This window comes from Poecilia reticulata, chromosome 13, assembly GCF_904066995.2.
Source record: "Poecilia reticulata chromosome 13, P_reticulata-male-v2, whole genome shotgun sequence".
Classification (NCBI taxonomy): Eukaryota; Metazoa; Chordata; class Actinopteri; order Cyprinodontiformes; family Poeciliidae; genus Poecilia; species Poecilia reticulata.
In genome coordinates, this window is record NC_088842.1 from 21,332,573 (window position 1) to 21,344,751 (window position 12,179).

Sequence of the window (12,179 nt, forward strand, 5' to 3'; positions counted from 1 at the left end):
GGAATGGGACGTCCCCCCACTGAAATCACAGGGTGGACTCAGAGAGCTGGAAAGGCTGAAGTTAACTCCCCTGCGCTGGTCTGGAATCAGCTTTGAAAAACTTTTTCAAAAGATATCTGTAGACACAAACAGGAAGAAAAATCTGATTTGTGATCAGCAATAGCTGCTGATCTGTGTCGGTCCTAATGTAGTGTGTGGACTCAATATTTCACCCTGATTTCATCACTGTGTGAAATTGTGCGAATAAAAGAAAGATTGGATTATTTTCTCCTAAAACAATAAAACTTATTTTATACATGTATACATGTGTGATACGAATTCAAGCGAACCGAGTTTCATTCCTGAACAATGCCTCTTTATAGACATACACAGGAAGTTTCTGAATAGGCATATTGTTTTCAAGATCAATGCGGGGGGGAAAGTTGGATTTTTATTGCAATTTTTCTACTTATTTCTCTCTGGTTTCAAATGGAAATCTCTAGAACTTCAAGAGTTTCATTCAGTTGCATATACCCCTCTGGGAAGCTGCAAAGGCCTGTAGTCCTGCCCCCACCCCCACACTGCCACGTCTCTCCATCCCGGCTGCTAGCTGCAGGATGGGGGAGCAAATGGAGCAGCTGGCTGACGTGTCCTAAACCTGAACCCCCATTTCTTATTTTATGCAACAAGATTTTAATGCAAAATACGTTTTCATCTTCTAACTTGATGTATTATTTCAGTATTTATATGTGCCTAGAGTTTGACAACGGATCTTGTCACAGTGTTTCATTCAAATAAAAAAAAGGCTTAAAATGTCAATCTAATGCACAAAGAAACGTCACAAATTTCCCAGTCCTCTGGATCATCTTCTTTTTTTTTTTTTTTACAGTTTTTGCAAATGGTCTTGACATGCCAGTTGATGTCAGTGTTTTCTCTCTTTCTTTCTTTCTTTCTTTCTTTCTTTCTTTCTTTCTTTCTTTCTTTCTTTCTTTCTTTCTTTCTTTCTTTCTTTCTTTCTTTCTTTCTTTCTTTCTTTCTTTCATTCTTTCTCTCTCTCTCTCTCTCTCTCTCTCTCTCTCTCTCTCTCTCTCTCTCTCTCTCTCTCTCTCAGAGTAATGAGTCTGCGGAGGTCTCCAGAACATTCTGCAAAAGTTAAGGGAAGAAAATTGTCCCAGAGACAAGCTAAAAAAAAAAAACAACAGCCAGCATTGATTTTTTTTTTTTTTTTCACAAGATGCTGACACCAATAAAAGGTCTTGCAGTCCTTGGCATGGCTAGGCTATTTAACAAATGAGCCCCCCTTAAATTAATCACCTCTCTTAATATAAAGAGATACAGCACCCCCACTTCTGTGGGGAATGTGGCTGTAAAAGGGTCACAGTTTACGCCAAAATTCCTCAGCTTTCAGAGTGAAGGAAACACCTGGGTCAACAACAAATTCAACCTCTTAGTGGACTGCATTTCTTTGGTGGTGTGGAGTGTCTTGTGAGAAACAAACACACATAGCAAGAAAAGAAAAGTTACATGTTAGTAATAGTTGAAATGTATTAATACTAGGAAAAAATGAAGACTTGAACTCAGAAGTTAAAGTCTTTGAGACGTTTAGGTTTTAAGGAAAATCGTTCTGTATTAGGAGAATTTTCCAAAAGAAATGTTTGGAAATGTTTTAGCAAAGCATCTTTATGGTGGAGGTCATTCTCTGGGTCACCATACCCGCTGTCATGTGAATGAATGGTTCACATATATGTGTCTGTGGGAGGGTAACAATGTTTCTAGATCTACTGTGATCCATAAATTTCAAAACTCTGATGTGTATAGTTTATATTATGTATGTAACATTTCTCTTTGCAAATGGGTACTCTCTTTTTTTCAGAGGTAGAAGTTTATTGATGGTTGGAAAAGTCAGGCACATGTCCTGCACGTTTTTCAGGAGTAGGGAGGAGCTACTTCTTACATAACTCCAAGGAAGAAATGCTGTTTGAGGAGAGAGGAGCTCATGCAACATCTGGGCGTCATTGCTCTATCCTCATTGCCAGGATTAGGAACTTTCTTTTCAAATGCTGGTTTTGATGTGGTACTGAAAAACGCAGACATATTTAGGAAAATAAATGTATTTCTAAAAGTTCACAAGGTAATGTGAGGGAAGCTGTGATTCAGGCCTCCTTTAAGCTTGTTCATTGTGTTTGAACTTCCTGTGGAGGATAAGAAGGATGTGGTGGTTAAAAACAATCAGGAGTTACAGAAAGGCTTTGTTGACTCTTTCCTTCCTTCTTCTCTTTTCCATATGTGTTAGTCTATGACTTCCTGTGTACGAGCCACATTCAGTACACTTATTTCACCAAAACCTCAAACCAGATCTCTCTTAGAGAAGTGATGAAAGTTGTATGATTTTTTTTTTTTACATGCTTAAAAAAATGATGTTGGTATATCTGCTAAGATGTTGAGTCTGCATTAAGTTAATGTAAAACATTCCATCTAGGAAGAGGAGGGTAGCTGGCCAAACAGGCACCATAAATCAACAGGACAGAGGCATTTCAGCTCAGCAGGGTGACGTAACTTCTGAAGTGGCATGTCTGGACAAACTTCATGAATGAGCAGCTTCATGAGTCTATATGCTGCTTGTGTTTGAGAAACCACTTTATACACAGCTACGATAGGGAACCTCGGTGAGTATTTAAAAAATGCAGAACATTTTAAAATAAGGAGCAAGTGCATCACGCAATCCACGGTTTACATTTGCTACTCATTCGAAACTCTGCAACTGTGGCTAATTAATTATACATTTTATTTTTAAGTCTGCAAGCATTTGAAGTGCTGGAATTGATAAAAAATGATCGCAATACAAGTGTTTTTTAATACAGATTTTAGTTGGCATGCACATGACACAAAGCACAGTGAGTGTGTGAGTTTTAAGTCCCTAGGAGAGGCAATGATGAACTCTGTCCAGTGCTTTTGCTTAAATTTTTACAACTAGAACATGTTCTGTGTAGCACAGTAACAACCTTCTGACCTTCAGAGCATCAATTATTTGCTGGACCGGTTCATAGTGTAACATTCAGCTCCGTGAAACTGAAGTCAGTTAATAAGAAGTAAGAACTTTATAGTGTTTACAAACATGATGCCACTGTGAGGAGAATCATGTCAAATTATAGTTGAACATGTGATGCTAAACGTGTTTTTAATTTAGCTTGAGTTATTCTTACGCTTTAGAGCTCCACTTCAAACAACATGCGTCAAACTAGCAGCAGTTAACAGGCTTGTGCAGAAGGATAATTTGAGTTTCTCCACAAGAACACATCATGTAAGGCACGTGATGATGTGACAGTTCACTTTTGTTAGAAATTGACTTATTTTTCCAAAACATGGCCGTTTAAGACATAACTTTGCAACCTAGAAATTGATTGGCACTCCAGACAAAGATGTGTAAAATAAATCCCTTTCACACGAGGTCGCAAGAAAAACTAGTTTTTTTGTCATAGTTCTAGTTGTTTGAAACTTTTCAAATATTGCTCTGAGAGTATATATTGCAAGCTTTGGGGGAATTTTGTTCTATCTTGCAGCCATGTCCTCATTTATGAGCTTGCATTGTTTAACACTTAGGATATCATTGCTGCAATAATACAAATACCTCGATATTTGAGACACTACTGTATTATATTAACTTTTATCTGTATTTTTTTACAATGTGATACACAACACTGCTGAGAAAACTGCCAGTTATTTGTGTATAGTAACCAAGAGTCAATAAAATATATAGTAAACAGACTGTCAACAAGAAATATTACAACAATCAACCTTTGGGAAAAAGTGAGTGGACAATGTGATATTTTTATTCAGTGGCTTTAAACGTTGCAGAACAGGATTTCAAAACATAAACAAACTGTTGATGGTTAGTCTCTTTGTGACTGACACATTTTCAGTTCGTTTGAGTGTATTCCTAAAGACAGGCAAAAACTATTGAAAGCTGTGAGTTTTCAGTACAACGTCGCCCCCTGGTGGGAGAGATTTGAAAGTATCTTCACCAAGGCAAGTAATCATAGTCATATGCTGCGTTACATCGACAAAATCCATTTGCATCTCCTAACAAAGTGTGAATAAGCTCATCATTTATGAATAAGCCTTTAATTTGTGCATCAGATCAAGGTGAATTATTTTAAACTTGTGCCAAATTGCTATTGGGAAAAAAAACTGGGTTGAGTTGAAAATTAACAACCACTAGGTGACGCAAAAAGCCGTTGGATGAATCCCACCCCTTACATGCTTGGAGGTTTTTTGCACCCTGGGAATAAAATAATGTCTAATTTTTCACTATACAGTAAAATGTAAATTAAGTTAAATATATTGTTAGCAAAATTATTTTACATGGTTAAATTAGGGTTTTTCAGGTATTGATAAAATTCTCAGCATAACTTCCAACAGCCATAATGGGCATTTTACCAATTAAGCCAAGAATGACGCCACATCCATAAGAGTCTGATTCAACTGATTAGACTTTTAGGAAATCTTAGTCCTTTGCAAAATCTAAAAGCCGCGTTAGATTATAAAACAATACCCTATATAGGAAATCTAGACCATGGTGCAACTCAAAACCTTCAAAGCTTTTTGTTGAAGCTAAAAACGTTAGGAAAGCAGAACATCAATCAGAGAATCAGCCTGAAGAAACATGATAACTCCTCCAGAGTTAGCATGTTCCAAACCTTTGGTGGGAGAATCTGTTGACAGGACAACAGTTAGCAGAACACTCTGCAAATATTGCCTGGTGAGAAGTAGCCATTGTAGAAAGAAAGCCATGGGAAGCCCTGTCTAAAGATGAGCATAGCATAAGCTATGTAAAAACACAACAGATGTGGAGGAAAATAATCTCCTGAGATGAATCCCAAATTAAACGTTTTAGCCGGCATACAAAAAGTAAAGTGTGGTGGAAAACTGCCAGTCTGATCCATTCTGTATACTCGATTGGCAGAATAAACAGGAGGAGCAGAGGGCATGTGAAACAGGGGGACGAGCAGCATCACACAGAGAGGTGATTGACCGTGCTAAAACCCACCTTCTGGATCTGATTGGTTGTTTATACTGGGAGAAGGCAGAGGTGCTCAATTCTTTCCGCAGATTATTTGTCTCATACCAAGCTGTCATGATGCAGACAGAGTTTCATCAAATATGTAAAAAAAAATACATGTTTTTTTTTAAAAAGTTTTATACTGCAGCTGTATGCGTAAAGCTACGTTTCCTGAGTGTTGTGTGAATTTTCAATTTGCAAACCTCACTGACAGAAAGTTTGGCATTCAACAGAAGAACATCCTCAAAAGGACAGCTTCACCTCATTTTAAGCCTCAGGACATCTCTGGAGTCAAAAGATGCTATTCTTTCCTATTTTTTCCCCAAGGATAAATTCCTGCATTTCTATCTTCTGGCTCCTTTCTAATAGCAGCAGGCACAAACTCTTTGCCCAATGCTGTTGTGTTATGCAGCCTAACCTACTGGGAGGACCCCTGCTGGCCATGCCACCCCTTCCTGTCTGTGGATGCTGTTTGGCATTTTAAAATAGGTGGAGTTCAAAACAAAGCTAAGCAGCTGGAGCCGCTGAGTAATGCCAGCCTGTGGGGAGAGGAGCAGGGAAGCCCGGGTCAGCCACATCAAATAGGAATATGTCACAGGAAGTCCTCCTGAGAGGAACATTTCCCCTGCTCCCCTGCATGTAAATGCACCTGTAGAGACAATGTCAAGGTGTGTGCGTGTATGTGTCTGAATTTATCTGACACACAATTAACATTAATTATAATATAGCAAACTGATAGGTATTTTTTTATGATTTGACACCACTATGACAAGGGTTTAAAATGAGTGTAAGCAAATCAGGCAAGCATATCTTCTGTATCTTTTCCTCTTCACTGAATCAACAGAAAAACTTAGCTTGATAAAGTCAGGCACTATAAATTCTTACATTTCAAGAGCTATAACGAGCCTTTTGGTTTCCTTGGTGATGAATGTAAAATATTACTTGCTATGCCAAGTTAAGTCCTATGAAAAGAAAATTGGAAGTCTGACAAGCTATGTATTTGAATTAAAATAAATGACTCTACACATTAGTACTGGATATTATCTTGTTATCTTGGTATCAATTTGGTGAAATCTGGGAGCGGGAGCAGGTATGGTTGTCTGAGCTGATAATTGGTTATTTGCTGAGATTGTAATTGTGAACAAACCAAGCTCAAACACAAATATAAGAGTATTCTTCTTCAACCTTTATTTAACCAGGATAAAACTACTTGAGATCAGAAATGTATTTTACAAGAGTGGCTTGATAACAATACAACAATTAGTTTCAAGAACACATAATAATATAAACAACATAATTAATCAGATTATAACCATGTAATAATATAATAATGAAGATTACTCTTTGCGATTTGACAAATTGAACTCGCCAATTTTTTAAAATCTTAAATTGAAAAATAAAACTATCTAAAATCTGTTTCTTTATATGTGCAGAATATGTCAAATCAAATTCAATGATATTCGCATTCTCAGTGAATAAGTGTAAAAAAAAGATCAAGGTTTCTGTTAATATTCAAGCATGTAAGAGAAGCCTCTGATGGCTTGACGCAGAGATCAGCAGAGATTTTATATGCGTCTGCCTTGGGCCGACTCTGATGGTTCATCCAATTTTTTGAAATTCACAAAACATAAGGACTTAGTGACAGGAAAGCAAAGCAAATATTCCATCTCTTCTCTCTAGCACTCATAGAGTTAATTAGTTTGCCGTTTAAAGAAATTCATGTCGAGATGTGCAAGAAGCCTTCTGCCTCTGTCAGATGCTGATCTGCATATTATTACCACTGCTCTTAGTGTTTCCTTGGAGATGAGATGAATGTGAAATGAATGAATGTGATTCACAGATCAGTTCTTTTTTTAAGTTTAACATGTGTTTCTATCTGCAAATGAACACTTTCACTAATTAGACACATGCCATTGTCCTAACTGATCAGCACAGTACTCACTTTTTTCCTGAATATTTTTTTGTTGCTGACTGAGAAACCGTATCCATACTAAAGGGGAAAATGGCTTCTTATAAAAAAGACCATCCCAAATATTTAACCTTCAGCTTGGGGTAGAGCTTTTGGACAACAGTGCAAATGTCAAGATCAAATAGGGAACAGATTTTGCTGTTGGCTATAGGACAACATGTCTTACAGTTGCTTTTAAAGCACTGTTAATCCGAGAGACAATAGCAGAGTATGTGCAATTCTTTCTTCAATCCACAGAATATTTATTTATTTTTCTATTTCACTGAGATTTTTAACATAATCCACCAGTATAGTGGAACTAACAGAACATGTTCCAGATATGACTGACTTTACACAATATCTCTGATTCTAACAGCAGGTGGTATCTCTGCTACCAAAGTCAATCCATCTGTGTTTCTCAATGAGCAATAGAATGCACCTCAGGAGGAGGGAAAAGTCTGACTGGTCAAAAAGCATCTGCAACTTTCATTTCTTTCTTCATTACATTGAGCAACTAATATTTATGCAATAGTAAGTCCTATTATTTCATGGACATTTCCAGAAAGGATCAATCTGTTTTCTACAGCACATGTAGTGAAATTTAAATGGGTTACTTGGTATTTTTGCTTGGAGCAGACACAGTAACAAAAAGTTTGATTTTCAGTTTTGTCATAAGCTGATGATTGAGAATATGAACACATTTAGAAGCAAACACACACAATTATTGGAAAAGGATTATTAACACTTGTATAGCGTCATGTAACTCTAGATTTAAAATGTGTCTCTTTGCTGCACAGCAGAAAGAAAGTGCAGAAAGTCAAGCAGAATGAGCGTTGTCTTACCGAAAGAACTTAAGACCTACTGGGTCTCACTGCAGGAAGAATATTTATTGCTACAACTCAAATGAAATCTCTTCATCAGATATGTTGATATGCCACATATGCATACTGAAGCAGGTGCTGGCTTTTGCACATTTTACAGAAAACATATTGAAGGGGCGTTCTCATCTTTGAATGTGCACTGAACCTATTCTGCATTCGTCAGAAAAAAAAAATCTGAAACATTAGCTCACTAAATTATTCACTGCCTGCCTGATTATCTTGCTTGATCCCAAATAGCTCGGTAGTGATTCTGAAGAGTTGCCACTCAGTTCCTTTGAAGTACCAAAAGGTTTCCAGTTAAACTCTGGACAAGCTATTGACTAAAAAAGATACTAAACTTAGTTAAATTACTTTCAAAGTTACTTAACTCGTATCACAAAAGCGTTTCCCATGCAGTGTTCTCAGGGGACCCAGAGTATATTCATTCTTTTCCTTTAGGCAGTAAAATCTTTCCAGCCTTCTTCACCTTTCCCCTGTAATCTTAGCAGTCATGACTGTGGAAACATTTTTCTTTACAGCTTTTCTGCAAGACATAATTGAGACTAAGGAAACAGATTATCGTTTAACTGAGTTTGGCAAAAAGGTGTAAATGCCTTATAGATGCCACTTTTATACACAATATGGACACCTTCAGTTGTCCACATTTCATTTTATCTTCAGATATTAATCCATTATGAAAACTTTGTCATGCTTAATTATGTCTTTTGTAAAAAAAAAATTTATATATATATATATATATATATATATATATATATATATATATAATTTTGATGTTGTTTTCTACAACATCAAAAATGTATGTACAAAAACATAAATATGTTCAGATAACTTTTTTTTTAAAGAATGTTGATCCAATTACAATTTGGTTTGTTTCTCCAATTATCCTTAACATTTTCCAAACAGTATATGCATTTCTCAAAACAATTCATACAAACTGCAAAACATCATAGCCCTGCAAAAAACAATATTTTCCTGACAAGTTAATCTGGAAATATGACATATCAGTGAAACAGACCCTGCAGCTACTAATATGGTTCTTTGCAAAAGTATGAGGAACCCTTTAACTTTTTCACATTTTTGTCATGATATGACTGTAAACTTCAGCATAGATAATTGGCATTTCAAATGACAAACACAAACCAGTGCACAACTGTGGAAGGAAAATAGCAGAGGGCTTTCCATAGCTTTGTTTTTATTAACAAATGAAAATCTGAAAAGTGTGGGCTATTCAGAACCTTTAATTTTGATATCCCCAAATGAAATCGTTTGCAACCCTTTGCGCACACAAGTCGCCTAATAATAGTCATCCAAAGCTCTTTGAGAAATTCTTTTTATTGCCGCTTGGCTGAGTGTGAGTTGACATGTTGCTTTTACTGCCTCTTTTCTGTTTTATGAATGTTTTAAATGTTTGTTATGAGTGTTTTGTATGGTCTAGTTTGATCATTTTTGTTTATGTTGTTTTCAAACAGGACTTTGGATAAACTTGCTGTTTTTAAATGTGTTTTATAAATTAATTGGATTTGGATCTGTGTATAAATTGAGCTCAGTATAAATTCATGTCTAATTATATTCATGTGTTATAATGGCCAAATCAAAGTCCAGACTTGAGAGTCTGTGATAAGACTTGAAAATTGGTAATCACAGTTGTTTACCATGCAATCTTACTGAGATAGAACTGAATCGCAAACAATTTGGTACAATTTGTACTCTTGATATGCAAAGTTGAGATATACTCTCCATTTTCTTGCGGCTTGTAAGTATGATGACAGAAAGTGTACATACATACATACATACATACATACATACATACATACATACATACATACATACATACATACATACGTACGTACGCACGCACGCACGCACGCACGCACGCACGCACACACACACACACACACACACACACACACACACACACACACACATACATACATACATACATACATACATACATACATACATACATACACAAAAAGTTCAAGTGGTATAAATATTTTTTTTCTAGGCACTAATTTAACCACAATCCAGATGACAAGTGATGGAAAAAAAAATCACTTAATATCAAATAATAACAATCACAGAAAATGCAAACAGTAAAAATGTATGTCAAACAACCCTTCAATCCTAGAAGACAAACGTGATAAAATGTGTTGCGTTCAAAACCATCAGAGTTTTGACCAACAAACTCATGTCAACTTATTTTAACCGTTAGGACGTTCTATTTTCTTCTTCGTCTGTTTGGGAATTGTGTTTGCGATGAAAATGAACAGGACATTTATTTTTAAGCGAGTTTAAACTAATCTAAATAGCAATATTTCCGTTTTCTTAAACAACTTAACGCGCGTGGCTGCACAGCGGTCTGATTATCGAGTACGTTACACGTGCCGTGAAGGGGCTGGAAAAAAGTCAACGGTGACGCTCCCTCACTATTACACCAGGCTGGAGATAAAATAGACCGACTCACTCTCCTCCCACCCTTCAGTACAGTGAACCACTCAGGCGGAGGACAGGACGTATCCCTGCTCAAACCCACAGAGTGAGAGACACGCAGGACTCAGTCACGCTGAAAACAGGACGTTTTTTAACTTGGTCCAATAACCATCTAGTCAGCTCGGTGTTTTCTCCTTTGATTTTGTTGTAAAACTTCAGCTCAGTCAGCGTTTTACCGTTTTCCCCGCGCCTGTATCTCTGACTCAAACTGTGTCCCCGTTTGGGCTTGTCGGAGAGCTCAACTTTTACCGAACGGAGAGAAAACAAATGAAAGTGCCCTCAGACAGACAGGTGAGTGTGGGCTAACTGAAGCTATCTCTTTCACGGGTTTATATTTTTAAGCATGGGCATCTGTGTGTAGCTCAGGGAAATTCCTCATAACCATGGTAACACAGACTAACATTCCTGTAACTTTACTACTGCAGTCAGTAAAAAAGTCTAAGCAGGAGGTTTCAACCTCAAAGACCGCAGTCATATTTACACTGTTAACCCTAACCTAACAACAACAAGCTTCAAATGCAGGACTTGTAGTTCAGTGGTGCAGACATGGATAAACATCCATAATGGTGTATCCTCTGGAGGTGCTATCCCTTTAATCCTCAGACAGAGTAAGAGCAACGCATTGTTTTTAAGTTGATGCCATTTACAGTTCATGTATATCATGAAATGGTATTCCGCAAACAGCTTTTGCAGAGTTGAACACATTTAGTTTATCCGTTTGTACGTTACAGAATGTTCTTGGATCCAGGTATGCAATGGTTACCAGTTTCATCTGTGCCAAGATTTTAATAGGTTAGGATTTCAAAACCGTAACTATTTTCTTGACACAACTCGAGGGTTAAAACAATTTTTTTCTGAGAAATTATGAGTTAGAGTAATGCAGCTTTGACCCTTTGCTGCACATTGCCTATTAGTTGCATGGAAAAAAACCCCACAGTTTGATGTTTTTTCCCTTCCACAAAAACAGGAGTGTAAAAACTAAAGGAGCGCTTTAGTTTTTACACTAAAGCGCTCCTAACTGTAGTGACTGTTTTAACACTACAGTCGCCAATGTAGAAGCACATTTGCAATTGAAATCTAGTCATATTAAGCAGGTAGTTTATTTTGTATTTTGTGTATTAAAATAACCTGTAGATGAATGTAGTAGATGTCAAAGTATCTGAGCTCCGGTAGGAATAATTTCAGATTTTTCTATTTTGAATGAATACAGATTTTTTTTGCTTTAAATTGCTCTATAAAAACAGTGGAACCATTCATTTTCACCTAAGGTCATTACACCAGGAGAACCTCTTAAAAGCCCCTGACTCCTTCACTCCAGCGTCTAAACCGTTAAAACTCCCATTTGTGAAGTAACACTCCACCCCATCTCTTCTCTAACTGCTACGCCCTCAGCAAAATTAGCAAAGGCTTGTTTGTTGTCATGCAGAGCTTGAGCGGAAAGGCAACTTTATCATGCGTTGCAAATCATCCTGAAGGCCTGTAATTAATGACTTCTCGCGAGGTTCAAACGTGTTTAGTCGAGAGTTTTCTGTAGAGGGTGAGTTGGGATCAGATCAAAATTTACAACACAAGCTTCCTCTTTCTATTTTTTTTTTTACATAATTTTCCACAATACCTGTTAATTAACCAAATGGGTTGCAGTGGAAGATTAATATTATTATTTAATAGTTTTTTTTTTAAGGTTCCCCCCTAGAACATGTCTTATTGATTTAAGCTGAACGTGATTCTCTTAGAGGGGATTACATTTGGAGGGCAGGCAGCATGATGATAATATTTCGAGGCCATGACATTTATCATGTATGCCATGTGGGAAAGTAAACAT

At 36.9% G+C, this 12,179-nt stretch overlaps 1 protein-coding gene across 7 annotated transcripts in view; it reads left to right on the plus strand.

Annotated features, from left to right (window-relative positions):
* The first annotated feature begins 10,257 nt into the window (after positions 1–10,257).
* Positions 10,258–12,179, plus strand: part of gdpd5b (glycerophosphodiester phosphodiesterase domain containing 5b) — a 33,913-nt gene continuing 31,991 nt past the window's right edge. For 2 of the 7 annotated variants that reach the window (XM_008426005.3, XM_081614512.1), the window contains exon 1: positions 10,266–10,648. The gene's annotated coding sequence lies outside the window, so the exon portion shown is untranslated. Of the gene's footprint in view, positions 10,649–12,179 lie in introns of all 7 variants that reach the window. The other 5 variants (XR_535224.3, XR_535222.3, XR_535223.3 and 2 more) reach the window with 5 other exon arrangements.